The sequence below is a fragment of the Myotis yumanensis genome, unplaced genomic scaffold (assembly GCF_028538775.1).
Source record: "Myotis yumanensis isolate MYYU_CA2020_CCGP unplaced genomic scaffold, mMyoYum1.0.hap1 SCAF_8, whole genome shotgun sequence".
In the NCBI taxonomy this organism is placed as follows: Eukaryota; Metazoa; Chordata; class Mammalia; order Chiroptera; family Vespertilionidae; genus Myotis; species Myotis yumanensis.
This window is the reverse complement of record NW_027223759.1, coordinates 77,303,501-77,325,999: the sequence shown is the minus strand read 5'-3', so window position 1 is coordinate 77,325,999 and position 22,499 is coordinate 77,303,501. Positions and strand designations below refer to the sequence as shown.

Genomic DNA, 22,499 nt, shown 5'->3' with positions numbered 1-22,499 from the left:
AAAACTCAGAGGGATCAATCAAAAGCATTGAGGGAAAAGCAAAAACTCTCTCTGTCTTGGCAGGAACCTATAATTTCCCTGGGGGGAAAATCCTCTCTAAAGAGTAAAACTTTTGCCCTAACCAGTTTGGCTCAGTGGATAGAGCATCGGCCTGCAGACTCAAGGGTTCCAGGTTCGATTCCAGTCAAGGGCATGTACCTTGGTTGTGGGCACATATCCACTAGGGAGTGTACAGGAGGCAGCTGATGGATGTTTCTCTCTCATCGATGTATCTAACTCTCTATCCCTCTCCTTTCCTCTCTGTAAAAAATCAATAAAATATATTTTTTAAAAGAGTAAAATTTTTGAATTAATATCCAGCAAAGTTATGGTGTAAACTCATATTCTTCCTATGAAGTTTTCTGAAACTGTATTATTCTTCCGTTGATTTTTGTTACCTACATACTAGACACGTTAGCCAAGGACAGATGCTATTTTTTCCCTTGTGCCCTCTTCTGTTTCTCAGTTCTCTCTCTTTGAAAGAGAAGAGCGAGCAATTTCATTTTGCACACTCACCTTTCCCAGCTCTGTGTTACATGTAGTCTGCTCGAGGGGGGAGGAGATACAACGTTGTTCCTCAGGCATCTCTTCTGAACGAATCAGCTGACACATTAAACCAGCTAACAGCAAATCCTCGAGTTCTACCAATCAGCCCCTTTGCCTCTTTTCCATCTGAACAATTAGTAAATATATCATTTTTTCAATTTTATATAATACATTTTTCAAAGTCAAGTCCTACCCCTCTTTCAACCATACTGCTCCTATGCCCTTCTTATGTATAAGGACACTTCTCTTGGGAAAAACCTGAAAGACCACAGAGACCACAGTGGTTTTGTTATCTGTACCCTCATTTCTTTTTGTCTCTTCTTAATCCACTGTCAGTACATCTCCATCATTGTTTTGTGGGACAACTTCTAGTGGGTTCGTGTGGGGTAGGGATGGATGTGGAAGCCAACTGGATATCTTTGTTATGACCAAACTAAACCTTCTGTTTCCCCTCCAGCCTCTAAAAACCTCCTCCTCATTCAGTGTTTACAGCAAGTCCTTAAATAATATTGTTTTTTTCAATGTTGTTTTGTTATAACATTGATGAGATGCCACAGGAACTTAACTCATGTTTGTATCAATTAGCCTATGGTAAAATTTGTTTTATTGCATGTTGTTTTTTTTTCGCTGAAAGGCACAGAACCTATCAATGGCATTGGGTGGCATATATAATTACACATACCTGTACAGACAAATACATATATGTGTGGAAATAATAATAAAATAAATTTTTAGATCTCTTAATATGGTCTAATTACATAAATAAATTTCCTAATATTAAAACATCCTTGGTAATTTGGAATAAATTACACTTGGTCATGGTGTATTAATGTTTTTAATATGCTGTTGGATTCTATTTGCTGATTATTTTTTAGGATTTCAAAATCAAGATTCATAAGCGAGATTAGCCCATACTTTTCTTTTTGTTTCTTCTATCTTTATCAAGTGTAGGTTCCAATGATATACTCAATTTATTAAAAGAATTACGTCATTCTTCTCATTATTTCCCCTAGCCTCTGGAATAATTTATGAAGTATATTATTTACCCTCTCTTTGAAAGTTTGATAGATGTTCCATGCGAAACATTTTACGAGTTGGTTCTTTAATACTGTTGAATACTTCTTTTATGGAAATCATTTTGATCTCCACTAGTAACAATTTTTTAAAATTGCATTAAAAATTGTATCCATATCACTTAGATTTTAAAATATTTTTATTCAGCAGTTTCACAAATTAACTCAAATTTGTGTTAATTCACCTGTTTCAATGGTTATTTCCCAATTAATTTTATTATATATATAAGGCTGGGAAAAGAAGGTTTATAGATATAATAAAAACAAGTAACAGAATAATTAAGAAATAATAATACAGGAATAAACTCTGTGTTTCATGTACTCACAACTGTAACTCTGCTCAGTCCTGTATTGTTTACTTTTATTCTTTGCTTAGGTTGGCTAGTGCTGTTCAATTTTATTACTTTTTATAAAGTCCTAATTTTGATTTGTTATTCCTACAAATTATTTTTTCTACCCAAAGTAGTTAAAGATTTTAACTTTATCATTATTTTCTGAGGGTTTAACACAATGTTAATGGGTCTTGAATTTCATTAGGTGTGTTTGCTACATTTATTGAAACAAGCATATTAATTTTCTTCTATTTATTTCAGTTACTGTTGTTAATTACATGGATTTGTAAAACATCATTAACCACTGAGAAATTCTTAGAATGCACCATGTTTGTATTGTTATATTTTTCTTATATATTGCTAGATTTGATTATTGATGTTTTGTACAGGATTTTTCACCTCTGTTCGTTAATCAGATTGGTCTTTTCCTTCTCTATAAAATCTGTAAGATTTTTGTATCAATATTATCCTGGCCTCATAAAATGAGCTGGGAAATATTCCTTATTTTTTCCTTATTTTGAAGAGTTTATGTAATGTTGATGTCTTTTCTTTCTTCAATGTTTAGAATAATTCACCTGTTAAGCCATCCTGTCCTGAAGTTCTTTCTGGAAAATTTAAAAAATAACACACCCAACTTTGAGAGTACAAAGAGGACTATTAAGATTTTCCTCTTATTTGTGTTTAATTTAGTAATATTTTTAAAAGAGTTTGTTCATTTCATCTAATTGCCAAATTTGTAAGGCATACATTTTTATGTAAAACAGAGGTGGGCAAGAGTAGCTTTATAGTTTGTGAGTACGCTAAACACAGAGTTAATGAAGCTATTGTAATAATCATAACCCACATGTATTTTTTTCCATATGAACAATTGTAAACCTACTTTTGTCCACCCCTGTATGTTCTTATTATACTTTTATTGTTTGTAAAATCTTTAGAATTTTCTTCTTTTTTTATATATTAGAGGCCCAGTGCATGAAAATTTGGGGTGGGGGGCTCCCTCAGTTTTGCCTGTGCCCTCTCATAGTCTGGGAGTCCTCAGGGGATGGCCTACAGATGTCTGGCCTCTCTCTGCAGGAGGTGACTGGACAGGCAATCAGGGGATGGCACCGCCCCATCACCCTGCCATTGCCGCCCAGCCTCCCTCTGCGGGAAGCAACCAGATGGGCCTATCAGAGGATGGTGCTGGCCCCCCTAATGCCCCTCTGCCATTGCCGCTGGTTGCAGTCCCCTCCCACCACAAGGCCATTCCCTCCCTCTGCCCGCTGGCATGCGCCTTGGCTGGCCTGGCACAGCCTGCTCGCTGGTCTCACCCCCTGCCAACTGGTCATTCTGCTTTTTGGTTGATTTGCATATTTCTCTTTTATTATATGGGATACTGGTAACATTTTCTCTCTTTTCTTTTTCTTGCCTAGTCTTGCTAGGAACTTATTAATTTTACTAATCTGGTCAGAGAACAAACTTTTGGCTTTCTTCATATTTATTGGCAATTTTTGTGTATTTCATTATTTTCTTCTTTTTCATTTCCTCTAGTTTACTGTTTGAGAGTTGAAGTTCTTTTTTTTTCAGTTTTTTGAGGAAAAAGTTAAGCTATTGTTTTTCTAACTTCTTCTTTTCTAACAAATGTATTTAAAGCTATCTTTTACCCTTAATCACTGCTTTAGTTGTATCTCCAGTTTGTATTTATTATATCTTCATTATCATAGAATTTGAAAGTATTTAATTTTATTTTACTATGATATCTTCTTTGACCCATGGGTTATATAGAAGTCATTGCATAGATTCAAGCAGTTGTGAATATGTAAGGTATCTTTTTTTTTTCTTTTTTAGTTTTTAGCGTAATTCCACTGGGTGAAAGATCATCTACACTAATAAAAGAGAAACATGGTAATTAGCGTACGACCAATAGCCTTCTCATTGGCTAATCAGCATATCCTTATACAAATTAACTGTCAGACAAGATGGCGGCCGGCAGCCATGCACTGAAGCGAACAGGGAGGCTTGCTTGCTCCAGTGACGGCTGACTCTAACGTTCCCCGCCTGAGTTGCCGGCATCTCAGCTGCAACTCTAAGCAACTATGTACTATGTTGCAAATAAGAAGCTAAACAAAACCACAGAAACCAGCTTTCAGTCAGCCAGGTTCAGCCAGCCGGACTGCAATATTGTTTCAAATACAGAAGGAAAAACAAAGGCCAGAAACCGGCTTTCAGCAGCCGAGACCTCAGAGCTAAAGCTGGCCCAGAATAAAAAGAAAAAAAGAAAAAAAGGAGCAGTTGGGAGCTTTAGTCACACGCCAGCCAGAAAATGGCCCTCAGCCCCTCACCCAGACTGGCCAGACACCCCAGTGGGGACCCCCACCCTGATCCAGGACACCCTTCAGGGCAAACCAGCCGGCCCCCACCCGTGCACCAGGCCTCTATTCTATATAGTAAAAGGGTAATATGCCTCCCGGCACCGGGATCAGTGGAACCGTGTGGCCTCCCGGCACCGGGATCAGCGTGACAGGGGGCAGCGCCCAAACCCCCTGATCGCCCTGCTGCTCTGTGAGTGACAGGGGGCGGGGCCACAACTTCCCTATCCGCCCTGCTCTGTTCGTGACAGGGGAAGGCGCCCCAACCCCCTGATCAGCCCTCCTCTGTGCCTGATACGGGGGAGCTCCCCAATCCCCTGATCGCCCTGAAGCTCTGTGTGTGACAGGGTGCGGCGCCCCAACCCCCTGATCCGCCCTGCTCTGTTCGTGACAGGGGAAGGCACCCCAACCCCCTGATCAGCCCTGCTGTGTGACTGATAGGGGGAGCTCCCCAACCCCCTGATCGCCCTGTGGCTCTGTGTTTGACGGGGTGCAGCACCCCAACCCCCTTATCGGCCCTGCTCTGTGAGTGACAGGGGGCAGTGCCCCAACCCCCTGATCGGCCCTGCTCTGTGCGTGACGGGGTGGTGCCACAACCTCCCCAATCGAGCCTGCCTTGAGTTTGACAGGGGGCGGTGCCCCAACCCCCCAATCGGCCCTACCCAGAGTGTGACTGAGGGTGGCATCGCAACCTCACGATCCGCCCTGCTCTGTGCATGGCGGGGCGGCGCCCCAACTCCCCAATGGGCCCTGCTCTGAGCCCGACCAGGGGCTGCACCTAGGGATTGGGCCTGCCCTCTGCCACCCGGGAGCAGGCGTAAGCCAGCATGTCGTTATCTCCAGAGGGGTCCCAGACTGCGAGCGGGCACAGCCCGGGCTGGGGGACCCCGCTCCCCTCCCGAGTGCACAAATTTTTGTGCACCGGGCCTCTAGTACTCTAAATAATTTTAATAATTGAAATTTATTGATTTTTGATCCCGCATAAGTCAATCTTGGTAAACATTTAAAGTCTACTTAAAATATTAATTTTATTTTTCCTAGGTGCAATATACTATAAATGTTAAGTGTATTTAGTTGATTGAGTTTATCAGATCTTATGGATTTTTCTGTTGGTTTGCTCCGTCAGCTCAGCCCTGAGAAAGAAGGAAATTCTGCCATTTACCAACAACGTGAATGAACTTTGAGAGTATTATGCCTAGTGAGATAAGCCTGACAGAAAATAACAAATATTGTATAATATCACTTTTATGTGAAATCTAAAAAGCCAAACTCATAGAAACAGAGAGTAGAATGGTGGTTACCAGGGCCTAAGGGTGGGGGAGTTGGGGAGACATTCTTAAAGGGTACAAACTTGCAACTAGAAGACGAGTAAATTCTGCCATCTAATGCAGAGCATAGTGCTTAAAATCCACAATACTGTATTATTTACTTAAAATTTGCTAGAAGACTAGATCTTAAATGTTCTCATGTGTAGCGGTCAAGCGGAAAGAAGTTAACTAGAAGAGGACGCTCTGCCGGGAGAAGGCGTGAGCCTGCAAGCGGGCCACGTCAGAACAAAGTCTTGCAAGCGAGACTTACTGTTCCGAGGCAGAACTTTCCTTGACGTGATGAATAGTCCATGAGGGCATAGAAAGTTCAGGGGAGGGTGCACTGCTGCAGGTGGAAAGAGTCTTTGTATTATGTTGGAAATTAATAGTGTAATGTATAACTTAGCTCTGATGATTTCATAAGCACCATTGTTAATCATTGTTACTTGCTGCACTCCATTGTTATTTGCTGTGCTCACCCCCAATAAAAGCCATGAGGCATCAGAGGATCTTTGCTATTCGCCTGAGCGAGCGGTAGCCCTCTGCTTCTCCGTATCCTGTCGTCCGACTCATCTCTGCGCCTCCGTTTACTAAGAACATCAATATCTGGCGCCACGAACAGGGACCAGGGGTGAGTCTAAGGGGCGTGGGACCGAAAGGGAGATGCCAGCGCCGAGTACGCGAACTTTCGGCAATAGAAGCAGAGTATGGGGACTAGCCCGTCGATGCAGATGCAGAGTCAATATATAGATGTCTTGAGATCATTGTTAAAGAGTTCAGGGGTAAAAGTGAAGAATGAGGCTTTTAAAAAATTGTTTGAGGCAATTCAGCAGCACTGTTATTGGTTTAACCCAGAAGGAAAACAACAGTTAAATCTTAAGTTGTGGAAACAAGTTGGAAGGTCATTAAGGAGGGCTCACCAACAGGGAAATGCTATAGAGGCTGATGTATGGGCTGTTTTTAATTTAGTAACGTTAGCTTTACAGCCTTTTCAGTCTGATTCTGAAGATTGTAAAGAAATTCCTATGAAGTCACAAAGTGCTACTCGAGGAGCTGAATGTTTAAATCCTGAGCCTCTCCCTACTGGGAAATCACTACCACCTGAGCCGCTCCCGTTAGAGGTCACTGAACCGAGGGAGTCAAGTAAAAGACAGAAAGCTAGGGATAAAAATGAAGTAGGGGGTTATGAAAGAATAACCTCAGCCAGCGATTCAGAGCTGGATGATTCATCTTCTGCTGGTTCGGAAGATGAATGATGCCCTCGCCCTAAGTTAAGGAAAAAAAGAGTGGCGAGAAGGGAAACAGAGATGAAGGAAATTTTAGGAAGTTTAAAAGAATTATTACTTACAGTAGTAAGGAAAAGAAAGAGAATAAAAGCCCTCAGGAGTTGGTTGCACCGCCGCCGAAAAGTGAAAGTAAAGCGGCACTAGCCATTAATTTGGCGTTAGCAGCTGAGCCTCCACCCACCTCCTGAGGACACAAAGAGCTGCTAATGCTCAATACCCTCAAGAGTTATATATATTATTAATTATAATATTATATGTAATTATATATATTATTAATTTTTATATATTAATTAATATAAAATTAATTTATACAGATTATAAATTAATTCCTTATACTTGGAATGCTATAGCTAAGGCAGTATTAGCCCCAGGGCAATATCTGAAATTTAAATCCTGGTGGTGGGAAGAAGCCAGGAGAGTGGCGATGATTAACGCCCAAGAAAACCCACCTAGATGTAATTTTGACCAGTTAACAGGAACTGGGACACATAGTAGCTTACAGCAACAGGTGCTGTTAGAGAATGCTGTTATTGCACAAATTAGAACTTGTTGTTTAAAGGCTTGGTCAAAAATAGAGGAGGCTAGCATCCCGGCCCAATCATTTTCTAAAGTTATATAAATAATATTCATATAATAATAATAATAATAATCTTATTAAAATCTTATATAAATAATTAATAATAATAATAATCTTCTTGCTGATGCATTAAAAACTGCAATTCCCATCCTGCTAAATGCTATGGATGTGGGAAAGTGGGACATATGAAAAAAAAAAAATGATCTGAAGGCAAAAGTCCCACAAGAGAAAGCTAAACATGCTCCCGGAGTTATTAATGCAAATTATGAAGGAGAAATATAAGTTATGATGTCTGCTTTTAGTATTATAAATATAAAGGCTGGAAAAAATGGCACAGTTATTATTACTTCCCTATAAACAAATAGGGCATACAGCACCAGTTAAGCAAACTAGAAGATTTAGTAGCACAGGAAAAAAGGTTTTTTAACATACAATTTTAGGAGGCCAAAGACCTCAATTTTTACAATTTATTCCCGGAGGGAATAAAAATTATCAACCTAGTAGATTCTAGGGCTAATGTAACTATAATTTTTACTTTGCACTGGCCTCAATCTTGGCTGGTGCACAAGGTGAATGCAACTTTTACAGGTTGTAAACCTCACTGAAATTTTACAAAGCTCTAATGTACTTGAATATCAAGGGCCTGAAGGACAAAAAGGCCAAATACAGCCATATGTTGCCTCCATTCCACTATCTTTGTGGGGAAAAGATCTTTTACAACAATGTAAGGCTACAATTACTATACCTTCTTTACAGAAAGGTCATAGACAAATGATTTGTTAAGCTAGTGCTGGCGTCACTGGCACCAGTGTTCAAGACCAAAATTTATAGAGGGGGCCACTTCAAAGTGCTTCGCCCTGCCTTTAAAATGGAAAACAACTAAACCAGTTTGGGTAGAGCAGTGGCCCCTAACAAGAGAAAAGTTGGAAGCGCTCCAAATTATTATCAAAGAACAAATACAACTAGGGCATATAGAAGCCAGCTCTAGTCCATGGAATTCCCCTGTCTTTGTTATAAAGAAAAAATCAGGTAAATGGAGAATGTTAACTGACTTAAGACGGATTAATGAGATTATTGAGCCTATGGGACCTTTACAACCTGGAGTTCCAAATCCAGCATTAATTCCTAAAAATTGGCATTTAATAATTATTGATTTGAAAGACTGTTTTTACACAATCCCTTTACAATCTCAGGATTGTGACAAATTTGCTTTTACGGTCCCTTCCTTAAATAACAGCCAACCTAATCAAAGATATCAATGGCGAGTTCTCCCCCAGGGAATGTTAAATAGTCCTACTATGTGTCAAGCTTATGTTCATCAACCTTTACAAATATTAAGAGAAATGTTTATTACAGGCATTTGTTATCATTACATGGATGATATTTTATTAGCACATAAAGAAAAATCTAAAGTAGATAGAATGCTGCAAGAAGCTAGAAAATTGTTTAAAGAGTATGGGCTCCAAATATCAGAGGAAAAAATTCAGCAAGTGGAGCCCTGGTTATATTTAGGACAGAAAATTTCAGCAAGCATTATTCAACCTCAAAAGGTTCAGATTAGAAGGGATAGTCTTAACACCTTAAATGATTTTCAGAAACTGTTGGGGGATATAAATTGGCTTCGACCATCTATTGGAATCCCCACCTATCAATTAACTAATCTATTTCAAACATTAGAGGGACCCTCAGATCTCAATAGTCCTAGGCAATTGACTCCTGAGGCAGAAGCCGAATTACAATTAATTGAGCAACAAATTCAAGCAGGACAGTTAGATCGTATACAATCACTGCGGAATCTTAAAGTTTTAATTATTCATACCCCACATTCTCCAACGGAAATTCTTATGCAGGATACTAACATAATTGAATGGGTATTTTTGCTTAAGAAATCCAGTAAAAAATTATCTACATATTTACAGAAAATTTGCATTTTAATAGAAAAGGCAAGAATCCGTTTGCGACAGTTATGTGGACAAGATCCAGATGAAATAATAATCCCCTTTAGTAAACAACAACAAGAAATTCATTGGCAATTATCAGATGATTGGCAGAGAGCCTTTAGTAATTTTATGGGAAAAATTCATAATATTTATCCTAAAGACAAAAGAATACAATTTTTAAAAAGAACTCAATAGATTTTGCCAAAAATAGTTTCTCCAACCCCCCTATCTAGAGCAGAAACCTATTTTACAGATACAAACAAACAAGGAATGGCTGGATACAGTAATTTTAAAAAAAAATAAAGTAGTACAATCTCCTTACCAATCAGTACAAAAGGCAGAATTGTTTGCAATTGTTATGTTACTACAAGATAAAGACTCTATGTCTCTTAACATTATTACTGACTCTCAATATGCGGAGTTTACTGTACAACACATTGAAACGGCTACTATCTTTAATGATAGGTCTGACTTGCATGAACTATTTCTACAGCTTCAAACGCTCTTACGCCTCCGGCATGATCCTATCTATATAACACACATTCGTGCACACTCTTTACTACCTAGACCTTTATCTACTGGGAATACTAACATTGATCAATTGGTTGGTACAGTAACCTCCGCTCAAAGAGAGCATAATATGTATCATTCCAATGCTAGAGCATTGAAAGAAAAGCATCATATTACTTAGAGACAGGCTAAAAATATTTTTAAAACACGCCCTCACTGTCAGCCATTCCACACTGCTCACTTACCCATAGGGGTTAATCCCAGAGGAGAAACTGTTAATGCCCTTTGGCAAATAGATGTCACTCAGGTGCCAGAATTTGGCAAGCTTAAATTTGTTCACCATTCTATTGATACTTATTCCCATTTCTCATGGGCATCAGCGATGTCCTCTGAAAAAGCTGATGCTGTTATAACACATTTATTAGAAGCCTTTGCTGTAATGGGCAAGCCCCGAGCCATTAAAACTAACAATGGCTCAGCATATTTATCAGGTAATATCAATTTTTTCAACAATTTGATATTAAACATATTACAGGAATTCCTAGAAACAATACAGGTCAAGCAATTATTGAACGGCAGAACCGAACCCTTAAAGAAATGCTGCAAAAACAAAAAGGGGGAGAAGAGCTGGTATCAGGCCAGACTCCCCGACGAAGATTATTAAGAGCTCTATTTACTTTAAATTTTTTAAATTTGAATACAGATACAGTGACAGCTGCTGAAATGCATTGGGGACATAAAAAGGAGGTCCCGGTAGAACAACCTATTATGTATCAAGATGTCACTACTAATCAATGGTGCCCGACTACCGTTTTAAGGTGGGGTCGAGGCTATGCTTATGTTTCCACAGGAACTAAGAAATTCTGGATTCCTAATAAAAGAATCAAGCTAAGGCATGGCGAGCAAGAGGAAGCATGACGAGGCGGGACTAGAAGACCGGTTTGCTCAGCTAACCATCCAGGGAGGACAAACAATTCGCACGCAGTTGCCTCGCACCCAAAATACTTCTCCACCTACATGGGGACAGGTGAAGTGCCGATGCCAGGAAGGGGAACGTCTTGTGACTGCCCATGGAAGGCCCTGTAACTAAAGACTCTAATTAGATGCCTGGACTTTTTAAAGATCGTGGACCTTTGAAACCAGATGAAAAAGGGTCCAGTCCAATGGAATCAAACTGCTGGAGAAATATCTTGTTTTAATTGTACTTTGTTAACCTGTGTAAATAGCTCTGTACCTTTTAATCACAGTAGAGAGAGCTTGTATCTATTGCGGAAGGAATATTAAAGAGATCAAAAAGGTTTATTGGCATACTAATTGCTGCAATTCTAGGATTGATTGCTGTGACAGCGACTGCAGCAACAGCTGGGGTGGCATTGCAGCGATCAGTCCAAACTGCTGCTTTTGTTCAGGAATGGCATAAAGATTCAGAACAGTTATAGAGTTCTCAACGGAAAATTGATAGTGAAATTAATAAATAAATAGCCGATCTTAAACAAACAGTAGCTTTATTAGGGGACCAAATTGTGAGCCTGCAAAGGCGATTACAGTTAAAATGTGATTGGAACCATACTGGTCTGTGTATCACCCCTGTGCCTTACAATGAGACAGCTTTTCCTTGGGATAAGGTTAAGAAACACTTATTGAATCATGGCAATTTAACACAAGAAATTCTTGATCTTCAAGATCACATTCACACAACATTTCAAAAGAAATTAGAGGAGGTAACCAGACAGCAAGTTTTACAAGATCTTATAAATGAGATACAGAATATGAATCCTATTCCACATTTTCAAGCTTTAATGGGAACCTCCTCAGGGTTGTTATTGCTAATATTAATACTTTACTTTGTTCTATATTTAGTCTGCAGAAGATCCCGTAAAGCCGCAGCAGTAAACAATCAACGCAGTGCTATTTTTTCTGTCATGAACCTGAAGCAAAACAAAAAAGGGGGAAATGTAGCGGTCAAGCCGAAAGAAGTTAACTAGAAGAGGACGCTCTGCCGGGAGAAGGCGTGAGCCTGCAAGCGGGCCGCGTCAGAACAAAGTCTTGCAAGCGAGACTTACTGTTCCGAGGCAGAACTTTCCTTGACGTGATGAATAGTCCATGAGGGCATAGAAAGTTCAGGGGAGGGTGCACTGCTGCAGGTGGAAAGAGTCTTTGTATTATGTTGGAAATTAATAGTGTAATGTATAACTTAGCTCTGATGATTTCATAAGCACCATTGTTAATCATTGTTACTTGCTGCACTCCATTGTTATTTGCTGTGCTCATCCCCAATAAAAGCCATGAGGCATCAGAGGATCTTTGCTATTCGCCTGAGCGAGCGGTAGCCCTCTGCTTCTCCGTATCCTGTCGTCCGACTCATCTCTGCGCCTCCGTTTACTAAGAACATCAATATCCATGCCCTGAAGAAATAATCATTATGTGACCTCATAGAAGGTTTGCTAAAACTAAGGTGGTAATCATATTGCAATAAATAAATGTATAAAACTTGCTCATTGTACAACTTAAACAATGTTATATGTTGATTATCTCTAATAATAAAAGCCTAATATGCTAATTTGACCAGAGGTCCTTCTGGAAGACCTTCCAGATGAAGGCACAGCTGCGGTGGGGGCTGAGTTCCTTGTATTAATTTTGTGCATTGGGCCTCTAGTATTTCAATAAAAAAGAGAGGAATGGAGTTGGCAATGTTGTATGTAAAAACCAAAAGTGTCTGGCATGGCAATCGACATCAGACTGGCCCAACATACTGGACAATGCAGAATGGGGAGATAGGGTACAGGGCATGATGGTTACTTAAATGTCAGCAGGTGCCAGGCAAGTGAGATGCGTAAGTAAAGTGGGTCAGGGGAAAGTGCCTACTGTGTACATTACATGGGTTTGGGTATATGAGCACATATAAGTGTGCAGTTTGTGTGTGTGTGTGTGTGTGTGTGGCTGTGTGTGTGTGTGTGAGTGTGTGTGTGTGTGTGTGGCTGTGTGTGTGTGTGTGTGTGAGTGTGTGTGTATGTGTGTGTGTGTGTGTAGGGGGCACAATAATGAGCTGTGACTCTTCAAAAGGAGGCAGCTGGTATTCATCTCCAGAACAGATTTGTTTTGTGGGTCTAATGTTGCCTGATGTCCTAATCTTTCCAGAGAAGCCAGAAAACAATACATTTATATAAAATATCATGAGTGTCCAACGTTGGCTCAAAATGTTAACCACACGAAGCAATGCCTGGGTGCCAGAGTTGGGTTGTGGACTTCAGGCTCAGGAAGAAGAGATGTTTGGAAGGAGTGGGGGCATGAAGAAGCGCAAACAGACAACAGTAAGGATGCTTGAAGGTTTTATTTAAGTATGTCTTTGATATAGTGAAAGAGGAGCATTTTTATGACAAAAGTTTCAAGAAGAAAGTTTTCTTTCCAGTTCCACCACTGTGGCCACCAGCCCAATCCTTATTTTACTGCGGAGACGCTGTGATTGGAATAATTTACATGTGCAAATTATATCATAGAAAAACAATTTCATTGCTAACTATAAGCAGGTTAGGGTACTTCATCCAAAACAAGAAGAAAATAAGATTTTGCACTTTTATATTTTAAAGCTGATATTTTAGCAATAGTTTTATAATGGTTTATTCCATTTATACTCTTTTGACAACACAACCTTAAAAGACAATCTATTCATTGGCATGCAAAGCAACACGGCTTCAGAAAACACCTCTTAAATTTACAGAACTGAAAATTTCAAACATCCCATGTGGCTGGAAGTTGACGTTATGAAGATGATCTTGAGTAGTGACATACTTACTTCCTAAAGATAAAAGAAAAAGACAGTCATATAACAGAGCTATCATACTCACATAATGTTGTTAAATTATCCAGGAAATATTTTAAAGATTTATTTTGGTAAAAGTTATTTATTGATCATTTTGTCTTATGAATCCCATAGTCTTTTTAACTTTTCAAATATTTGCACTCAAAGATGCCATCCTAAAGTTCCCCGGTCAAGGAATATAAAGTGTATAAATAGTTATAAAAAGCCATGATAACCCACCAAGATAAGTGGTTACTTTTGGTGTTTAGATTTTTATTACTATCCTTATTACATTAAGTATATAATAACACATTTATTTGTGCTAAAAATTCAAAATAAGTAGCAATCTAGAATGTCACATTATCACGTGAATGCTGTATATTTCCATGTTTCATTCTTATCTGTGTTCCTAGTGCCCTGTCCCTTAATTGACACTCAGGAAATATTTTTGGAGTAAGTGGGTGAATGAGTAAATGTGTAATTATCTAAAACAAATATAATGATGTATTCTTAAATGAGTCATACTGTTGCTTATCTACCAAGAGAGCAAAGACTCCCCTCCCCACACAAGGAACAACCTGTCGCTGTTTATGAAAGTTTTGATGGTTTTCAGAATGCACTAAAATGCAATCACCTGACGGTAATTTTGTTTTGAAGCAGCTAGTTTATAAAGTCCTGGGTGACAAGATTATCGAGAACTGTGTTCATTTCATCAGAGAAAGAGCCTTCGGCATGTCTGCGGCGGAGCGGTTCAGGAGTGGCTTTTGGGGAACTGAGGACAAGGGGGATAAAAATAGGTATTTGGTTAAATGCTTTAAATACATGCTTTCTGATTGCGTATCACTGGTAACGTGTTCGGGTCACTGAGAAAACAGGATGTCATGTTTACAGAGGGCCAAATGTGAGAACCTGCATGAACTGGTGCATGTCAGAATGGACAACCTGGAGGTAGTGAAGAGCAGAGCAGGACGGGAAACCCAGCCTGTAAAACTTCATGCCTTCTGCAGTGGTCCTGCTGGTCCAGAGATTTTAGTAATTGGCAAGACAGAAGTTATTATTGAGACTATTAGTCTGTTGAAAATTAAGGAAAATGTAAAACTAGTGGTTATTAGAACAGCCTTGCAAAGTGCAGTATTAAGGGATTAAATTTTATATTAGATTTTCTGTTTTTATTAGTTTAATTAGCAGCATTTTTGGTGCCCCTTTAAAATATCATAAAATATCCTCAAGTATAAGCGACTATTTTACCACTGATTTTGTAAATTGGGTCATCAAGGTTTAAAAAAGCAGTGACAATATCAGGTTATTAGCTAAATAGTAATACAATCCCTTTTGTCTTAAGATTTCTCCAAGTCTCAGTAAGCTTGCTTTAAATTTCACAAAAAATTGAGTTGAACATGAATTTCCTGCTTCTCATAATTCAAATGTCAATCAAAATGGTCAAGAGAAAATGAGATGGTCCAGGGGTCTGTTTGGTTGTGGTAAGATCCAAGAAGGTACCTAACGGACTTAATCTTATTTTCAGCTGTGAAAATAAATGGCTATTTATATGACAGTCCCATAAAAATGGGGATGTTGTTAAATATATGGACTTTTGCACATATTTATATTTTGAGTGTCATTTCATTAAACATCTTAAGTTTAATACCTTTCAGTCTGTATCAGTTAATTAGCTAAACAGTAACACAAATATATGTTGATCCTATATGTAAATACTTAAAGTCAAACTTTAAGTTTTCAGCATTATTTCTTTTTTTCATTATCCCTAGTATTTCTAGTTTAAGCTTATCATCCTGATGTAGTTTTCAATAGCACCCTATTCTCAAAAGTGTCTTGGATTGACAAATGAATAGCCTACTTATAACACAAGTCTAATGTGTGATACAAATACCACCTGTCTGACTCTATTATTAATACTTGATACTACAGATAAAACATATTAAATTCTTGTAGATTGTCTCCCACCAATAGGAGTTAGTTCCTTACTTTGTGAGACTATACTAATTGCTTCTATAACTCAAATCAATAAATAGATAACTGTAGTGTAACTTTTCAACATCATGCAAAAATAAAAAATTAAAGTTAAATAAGAGTGTACAGACTTAACTCTTGTCTTCCTAGGCCTTTCACTACCCAAGCAATGAATTCCTTGGCAGCTTGGCCTCCAAATAAGAACTTAAATCACTGGTAAAGGTCCCTTCAGCGTGTCTCTCATATTCATCATGACATTTGTCAATGCCATTCCTGATAGAAATGTGAACGTTACATTGAAGATCTGTCTCTTTAGCAATATGGTTCTCACCTGTAAGTATGGCAGGTTGGGGTTGAAGAGACTGAGGGAGATTTAAGAGATGAGGGTAGTTAGGAGACTCGTCCTGAAACTACATGAAGTATCTGAATGGATGGTTGATGGGCGAGAGATAATAGCAGTTAAGGGGAGCTTTGGCCCACTCAGCACACCCATTTCCACCTCTTCTGCTTATCCGTGCCATTGATTGTTACTGTTGCATTTACTTCTGCCTCAGTGTATGTGTACTCTCCAATATGTTATGCAGCTTGCAGACAAGGCAGCTGTTTGTTAATACTTACGGGATCAGACATAGTTAAGTGAGTCAAGGGAAAGCTAGGGAACATCTCAAAATGTCATCAAAAGAACCACCTGATAATGGATGAAAGGAAACAGGTGATGGACAGCAGTGAGGAAAGCTAAGATGCTGACTCCATATCATCCTCAAATGTGATCTGTGTAGGTGGTTACCAACTGCCCTCCTGCATCTATTACCCTGGAAGGTTTCATCTTAAACACACAACAGAAACCGCCTGAGGGTGAGGATTATTTTACATTATATTACCAAATCGTAGCATTCCCTTTCCAGAAATGAGGATAATTGTTTTCTTTTTTTTCAAATTTCTCTTATTTCACCAATGGCCATGTCTGTAGTAACTAACAGGGACTTCTCCCAGTGTCTGCTCTGACCATGACCAACATCTTTCCTTTCATGTCCTCCATTTGAAGAAGTTTTGGTATACCACTCTGTCTCTCCAATTCTTCCAGCTGAGACATATTCATTCTCTCTCTCTTCTCTCTCTCTCTTTCTCTCTCTCTCTCTCTCTCTCTCTCTCTCTCTCTCTCTCTCTCTCTCTCTCTCTTTCCAGGCAAATCTATGTCCTTATCCTGATATTTAGATTTCTTCAGCTACTTTGGATGCACAACTCCCTTCCCCTGTGGGCCACTCTTCAAAGAAATTGTGAAATTCCACCATCTCTGTGAAACCCTTTAAAAGATTTCCCTCCGTAGCCTACATGCACCATAAAACCCAACACTGTCAACGAAAATCCAACATTAAAACTTATTCCTTACGAAGGGCTTGTGCTCTTATTTGCCTTCTTCTCTCTTTATGTGGTGCAGCCAGGCTATAATTTTAAATGTGTATCTTGGATTGTATTCTACAAGAAAATGACTGCATCTCTTTCCATTCCTTACCACGATTACCTTGGCTAGGGGTTACTTTAAATGTGATTACAGTCATGAGTTTGAACCCTACAAGGGAATGTTGAATTTGCTCTTATCTTTTGGTCAAAAAATAGTTTCCTAACTGTTCATGTCTAAAAAGTCAGCTTTCAATTTTAATAGAAAATGGGTAAGAGAGTAAATATTGCTAAGACCACAGTGGGGAAAATGATTTAAAATCTACGTTTCATTACAGGGTGGGTAAGGCATTTTCAGGGTGAGAAGTGGGACTTTCAGAGGCATAATATGCAGGATAGCATCACCAACCTTGAAATCATCAAAGCTGAAAGAGCTTATACGCCCTATTTGATGAGCATAATAACATAATGAAAGTCAGGAGATATTTTAGACATAGTTAAGTAACACATTTGTGTGCAAATTTGGGCCTAGGTTTAAACTCTCACTTGAGCTGGGCCAGCAACCAATCCACGAACTTCTGGGCACTCATGGCCTGCTGTAGTTTGCTGAGTTCACTGATGATCGTTCCATCGGCGGAGCGCTTCTCTTCATTTATCTGATCCAGATCATTGAGCGAGTCTGCCTGGTGAGCTGCGAATGAGCTTTGAAGAACAGTGATTGGTGCAACTAAGTCTCTTCTTGAGTGGACTCACTCAAGAAGCACCTTGAAAACACAAGACCACAGGAAATTGAAAGGCAGGTGCCTTGAGCATTTCAGTTGATATGAGGGACACCTTGTTTGACACGGGAATCTCAGAGTTTTGTTAGAGTTGAATGCACTCTGATTCTAAATCCTGGGAGCAGATTTTTAACTGGCTTCCTCTTTACTGAAATAAGATTAAATAAATAGTTTTTTTTAAGTAATTAATGTACTTATGATTCTGCTAGTAATGATAGAAGAGAGCAATGGCTTGACTATTTTAAAAGAGTGAAGAATCCCAAATCATTTGGGCAGCTGATCTGAGTTCTGAATTTTGTTTGCATGTGTCAATATAAAAATGTAGCTCCATTACCTGGTTACATGATAGCTGATGATGAAGGAGGAAGACAATTAAAATTTTAAAGAATGTCAATAAAAATCCCACTTGCTAATTTCAAACTGTGTAGTGGACGGTCCACATGCCAGTAATCAACAGTTGTTTGCCATGGCAAATATGAAGAAATATTCAATAGTATTAATACTCAGAAATAAAATTGAGATACTATTCTCACCTGTCAAAATAGCAAAGACTAAATATGGGGGAAGGTATTATGAAAGGAGTATTTCTGTAAGGCTGAGCGGAGTGTGCATGTGTATGACTTTTCTGGAAAGCAAGCTGGCAAGATATTATAAAATACTTAAACTTATTCAAACCCTTTGACACAGTAATTTTAGAACCAAAAATCTAGCCTCAGGGAAGAGTAAAAAAATGTAGAAAGAAAAGTTATTTGTAGCATTCTTTGTAGGAAAATGTAAGAACTCAAGTGTTCAATAGAAGAGGAATAGCTAAATAAATATTGTACACTGATGAGATGAAATAGTATGCAGCTATTAAATATCGTTCATTTAATAGATATTTGTAATGCTATACGAAAGAGCTAAGAATACAATGCTAAGATAAAAGGCATAATATGAAGCTGTATAATGATCTGAGATATATGCTATATACAGTACATACATAACATTTTGTGCATATTTTGTATCATGAGCATGTATGACTTTTACAATTAGTAAAAAACGGTGTTATTTTTAAAAAAGGAATAAAAAAGAAAAAGTTGGTGTGAATAATTAAAATAATCTACTATGCAGCTTGTGAATAGTGAATGGATAGATAGGATCAGCTGAAGATTTCAACAAGCTATAATTTCCCATGTAACACATTTTCCAACATAACCTACTCCTTTGGTTTCGAAACACCATACTCTGATCTATACTCCAGAAACAACTTTATCACAATGATATTTTAAACTTTTTAAAATTGTACTGAGTGTTTACTCTCAGTTACTGAGACCGCTTCACAAATTATAGTTTTCACGGACCGTATTATAACCATCGTGCTATGTTAGTTCAAGTCTAAAGAGTGAATACCTGGACTTCTCCTCTGTGTCCTGAAGGGAACGCTGCCAGCTGCCTTGGACCAGCATCACAAATAATGCAGCCACAAAGTAAATGCTTTTCATGTTTGCTGCCTGTTGGTGCAAGAGACTGGGAGAGGTTGGGGGAGGGAGAAAGGCAACCATATTTAAACACGTCAGGCTCAATTCATTTAATTATGATAAAGTAAATATTATAAAAAAAGAAAATCTACTTTATTTTGAGTATATTTTAAAAAGTAGATTATATTTTCCCCCAGATTTTTTTTTTGGTGGCAAAAAAAAAGAATTTAAAAAATGTGTACCACCTTTAAGGTTTTTCATTAATGTAGGACACTGCTGTTAATAATTTGAAGGCTATAGGAATAAACTTAACTAAAGAGGTAAAAGACCTCTACTCAGAAAACTACAGACGTTGAAAAAAGAGATAGAGGAAGACATAAACAGATGGAAGAACATACCGTGTTCATGGATTGGTAGAATCAACATCATCAAAATGTCCATACTACCCAAAGCAATCTATACATTCAACGCACTTCCCATTAAACTACCAATGGTATACTTCACAGATCTAGAATGAACTCTCCAAAAATTCGTCTGGAATAAAGAAAGACCCCGAATAGCTGCAGCAATCCTGAGAAAGAACAAAGTAGGTGGGATCTCAATACCTGATATCAAGCTGTATTACAAAGCCACTGTTCTCAAAACTGCCTGGTACTGGCACAAGAACAGGCATATAGATCAATGGAATAGAATAGAGACCCCAGAAATCGGCCCGAACCAATATGCTCAATTAATATTTGACAAAGGAGGCAAGAACATAAAATGGAGCCAAGATACTCTCTTCAATAAATGGTGTTGGGAAAATTGGACAGATATATGCAAGAAATTGAAACTAAATCACCAACTTACACCATACACAAAAATAAACTCAAAATGGATAAAGGACTTAAATGTACGACAGGAAACCATAAAAATTCTAGAAGAATTCAAAGGCAACACAAGCTCAGAAATATGCCGAAGCAATTTCCTCCCTGATACATCTCCTAGGGCAGTTGAAACTAAAGAGAAAATGAACAAATGGGACTACATCAAAATAAAAAGCTTCTGCACAGCAAAAGAAACCATCAACAAAACAACGAGAAAACCCACTGCGTGGGAAGACATATTTGCCAATGTCATATCTGATAAGGGCCTAATCTCCAAAATTTATAGGGAACTCCTACAACTTAACAAAAGGAAGATAAACAATCCAATCAAAAAATGGGCAAAGGACCTAAATAGACACATTTCAAAAGAGGACATTCAGAAAGCCAAGAGACATATGAAAACATGCTCAAAGTAGCTAATCTGAGAGAAGCAAATCAAAACAACAATGAGGTACCATCTCACACCTGTCAGACTGGCTATCATCAACAAATCAACAAACGACAAGTGCTGGAGAGGATGTGGTGAAAAAGGTACACTTGTGCACTGCTGGTGGGAATGCAGACTGGTGCAGCCACTATGGAAGACAGTATGGAGTTTCCTCAAAAAACTAAAAATGGAACTCCCATTTGACCCTGTGATCCTACTTCTAGGAATATATCCCAAGAAACTAGAAACACCAATCAGAAAGGATATATTCACCCATACGTTCATAGCAGCACAATTCACCATAGCTAAGATCTGGAAACAGCCTAAGTGCCCATCAGTAGATGAATGGATTAGAAAGCTGTGGTACATCTACACGATGGAATACTATGCTGCTGTATAAAAGAAGTAACTCTTACCATTTGCAACGGCATGGATGGAACTGGAGAGCATTATGCTAAGTGAAATAAGCCAGTCAATGAAGGAAAAAAACCACATGATCTCACTCATTCATGGATAATAAAGACCATTACAAACTTTTGAACAATAATAGATACAGAGGCAGAGCTGCCTCAAACAGATTGTCAAACTGCAGCGGGAAGGCCGGGGAAGTTTGGGGGGCAGGAGAGAAGAAAGTAAGAGATCAACCGAAGGACTTGTATGCATGCATATAAGCATTACCAATGGACATAAGACACTGGGGGGTAGGGGAGGCCAGGGGATTGTCAAGGGCAGGGGAAAAAAAAAGAACACATATGCAATACCCTTTGTAATACTTTTAGCAATAAAAAAAAAACCATCCCCACAAAAAAAAACACAAAAAAAACACATTATATTTCTTTATCCTGAGTAGCTGATTATCCAATTTGCATAATCATCAAAAAAATTAATTAGAAGGCTCATTTTCAGATTTGGAATTAAAAATGTCAATGATAGCCGAAACCAGTTTGGCTCAGTGGATAGAGCGTCGGCCTTCGGACTGAAAGGTCCCAGGTTCGATTCCGGTCAAGGGCATGTACCTGGGTTGCGGGCACATCCCCAGCTGGAGGTGTGCAGGAGGCAGCTGATTGATGTTTCTCTCCCATCGATGTTTCTGACTATCTATCTTTCTCCCTTCCTCTCTGTAAAAAATCAATAAAATATATTTTTAAAAAAATGTCAATGATAAACATTTAAGATTCCCACTGTAGATGATATGCTACATATGGTTAGCCTGAATGTCACCTTATCTATAATGCCACCCCCTTCACTATCAATCTGGCTTTGAATTAATAGTCCTTCACTTTCAAGCATTTACATTATACTGCATTTCAACCATCTTAAAGTAGTCTTGGGCTACAACTTGGCATAATAGCTGTCGTTTCAGATGTATTATTCATTTATATTTTAAATAGTATAACTTGGTCTCGACTTTGTAATTATAAAGCAGCCAACAGATTTGAGGTATTTTAGGGTGCTGTGACCTGTTCTAAATTAAAGGGAAAAAATGGTTTTAAAGACAAGCAATTTGCAACAAGAACAAATGCATCTGGCAACTTGAACAAGTAAGAAACTCAAGAGATCACTGTCATAATGGAAATTAATTCCTGTTTCTGAAGTCTCAGAAGTCCCCAGGTTGTTTTATAATTGGACTTAGTCCAAGACGTGTCATTTACTGCTTGTGACACCCTAGGCCTAGTTGTGGGATACACCTGGTTGCTTGTCCTTGTACCACAAGCAGATGCCCCATGAAGCCACAGGATGCCAAAGGCATGATGAGGCAGTGTGTAAGGTGGGAACTAAAATGAATTTGGGGCAGAAGATCCCCACAGGGCAAGCTCCTCTATTTTCTGAATAGAAACCTCAAG

The 22,499-nt window shown here is 38.6% G+C and overlaps 1 long non-coding RNA gene and 2 pseudogenes across 1 annotated transcript; 2 read left to right on the top strand and 1 right to left on the bottom strand.

Annotated features, from left to right (window-relative positions):
- Positions 1-22,499, top strand: part of LOC139015726 (pro-glucagon-like) — a 258,761-nt pseudogene that overhangs the window by 104,067 nt on the left and 132,195 nt on the right.
- On the top strand, positions 5,849-12,305 carry LOC139015358 (uncharacterized). Its single transcript, XR_011472436.1, has 2 exons — positions 5,849-6,276; positions 10,777-12,305. It is a non-coding gene; the product is annotated as an uncharacterized lncRNA (long non-coding RNA).
- The window catches only part of LOC139015432 (pro-glucagon-like), a 33,227-nt pseudogene continuing 24,475 nt past the window's right edge, over positions 13,748-22,499 (bottom strand).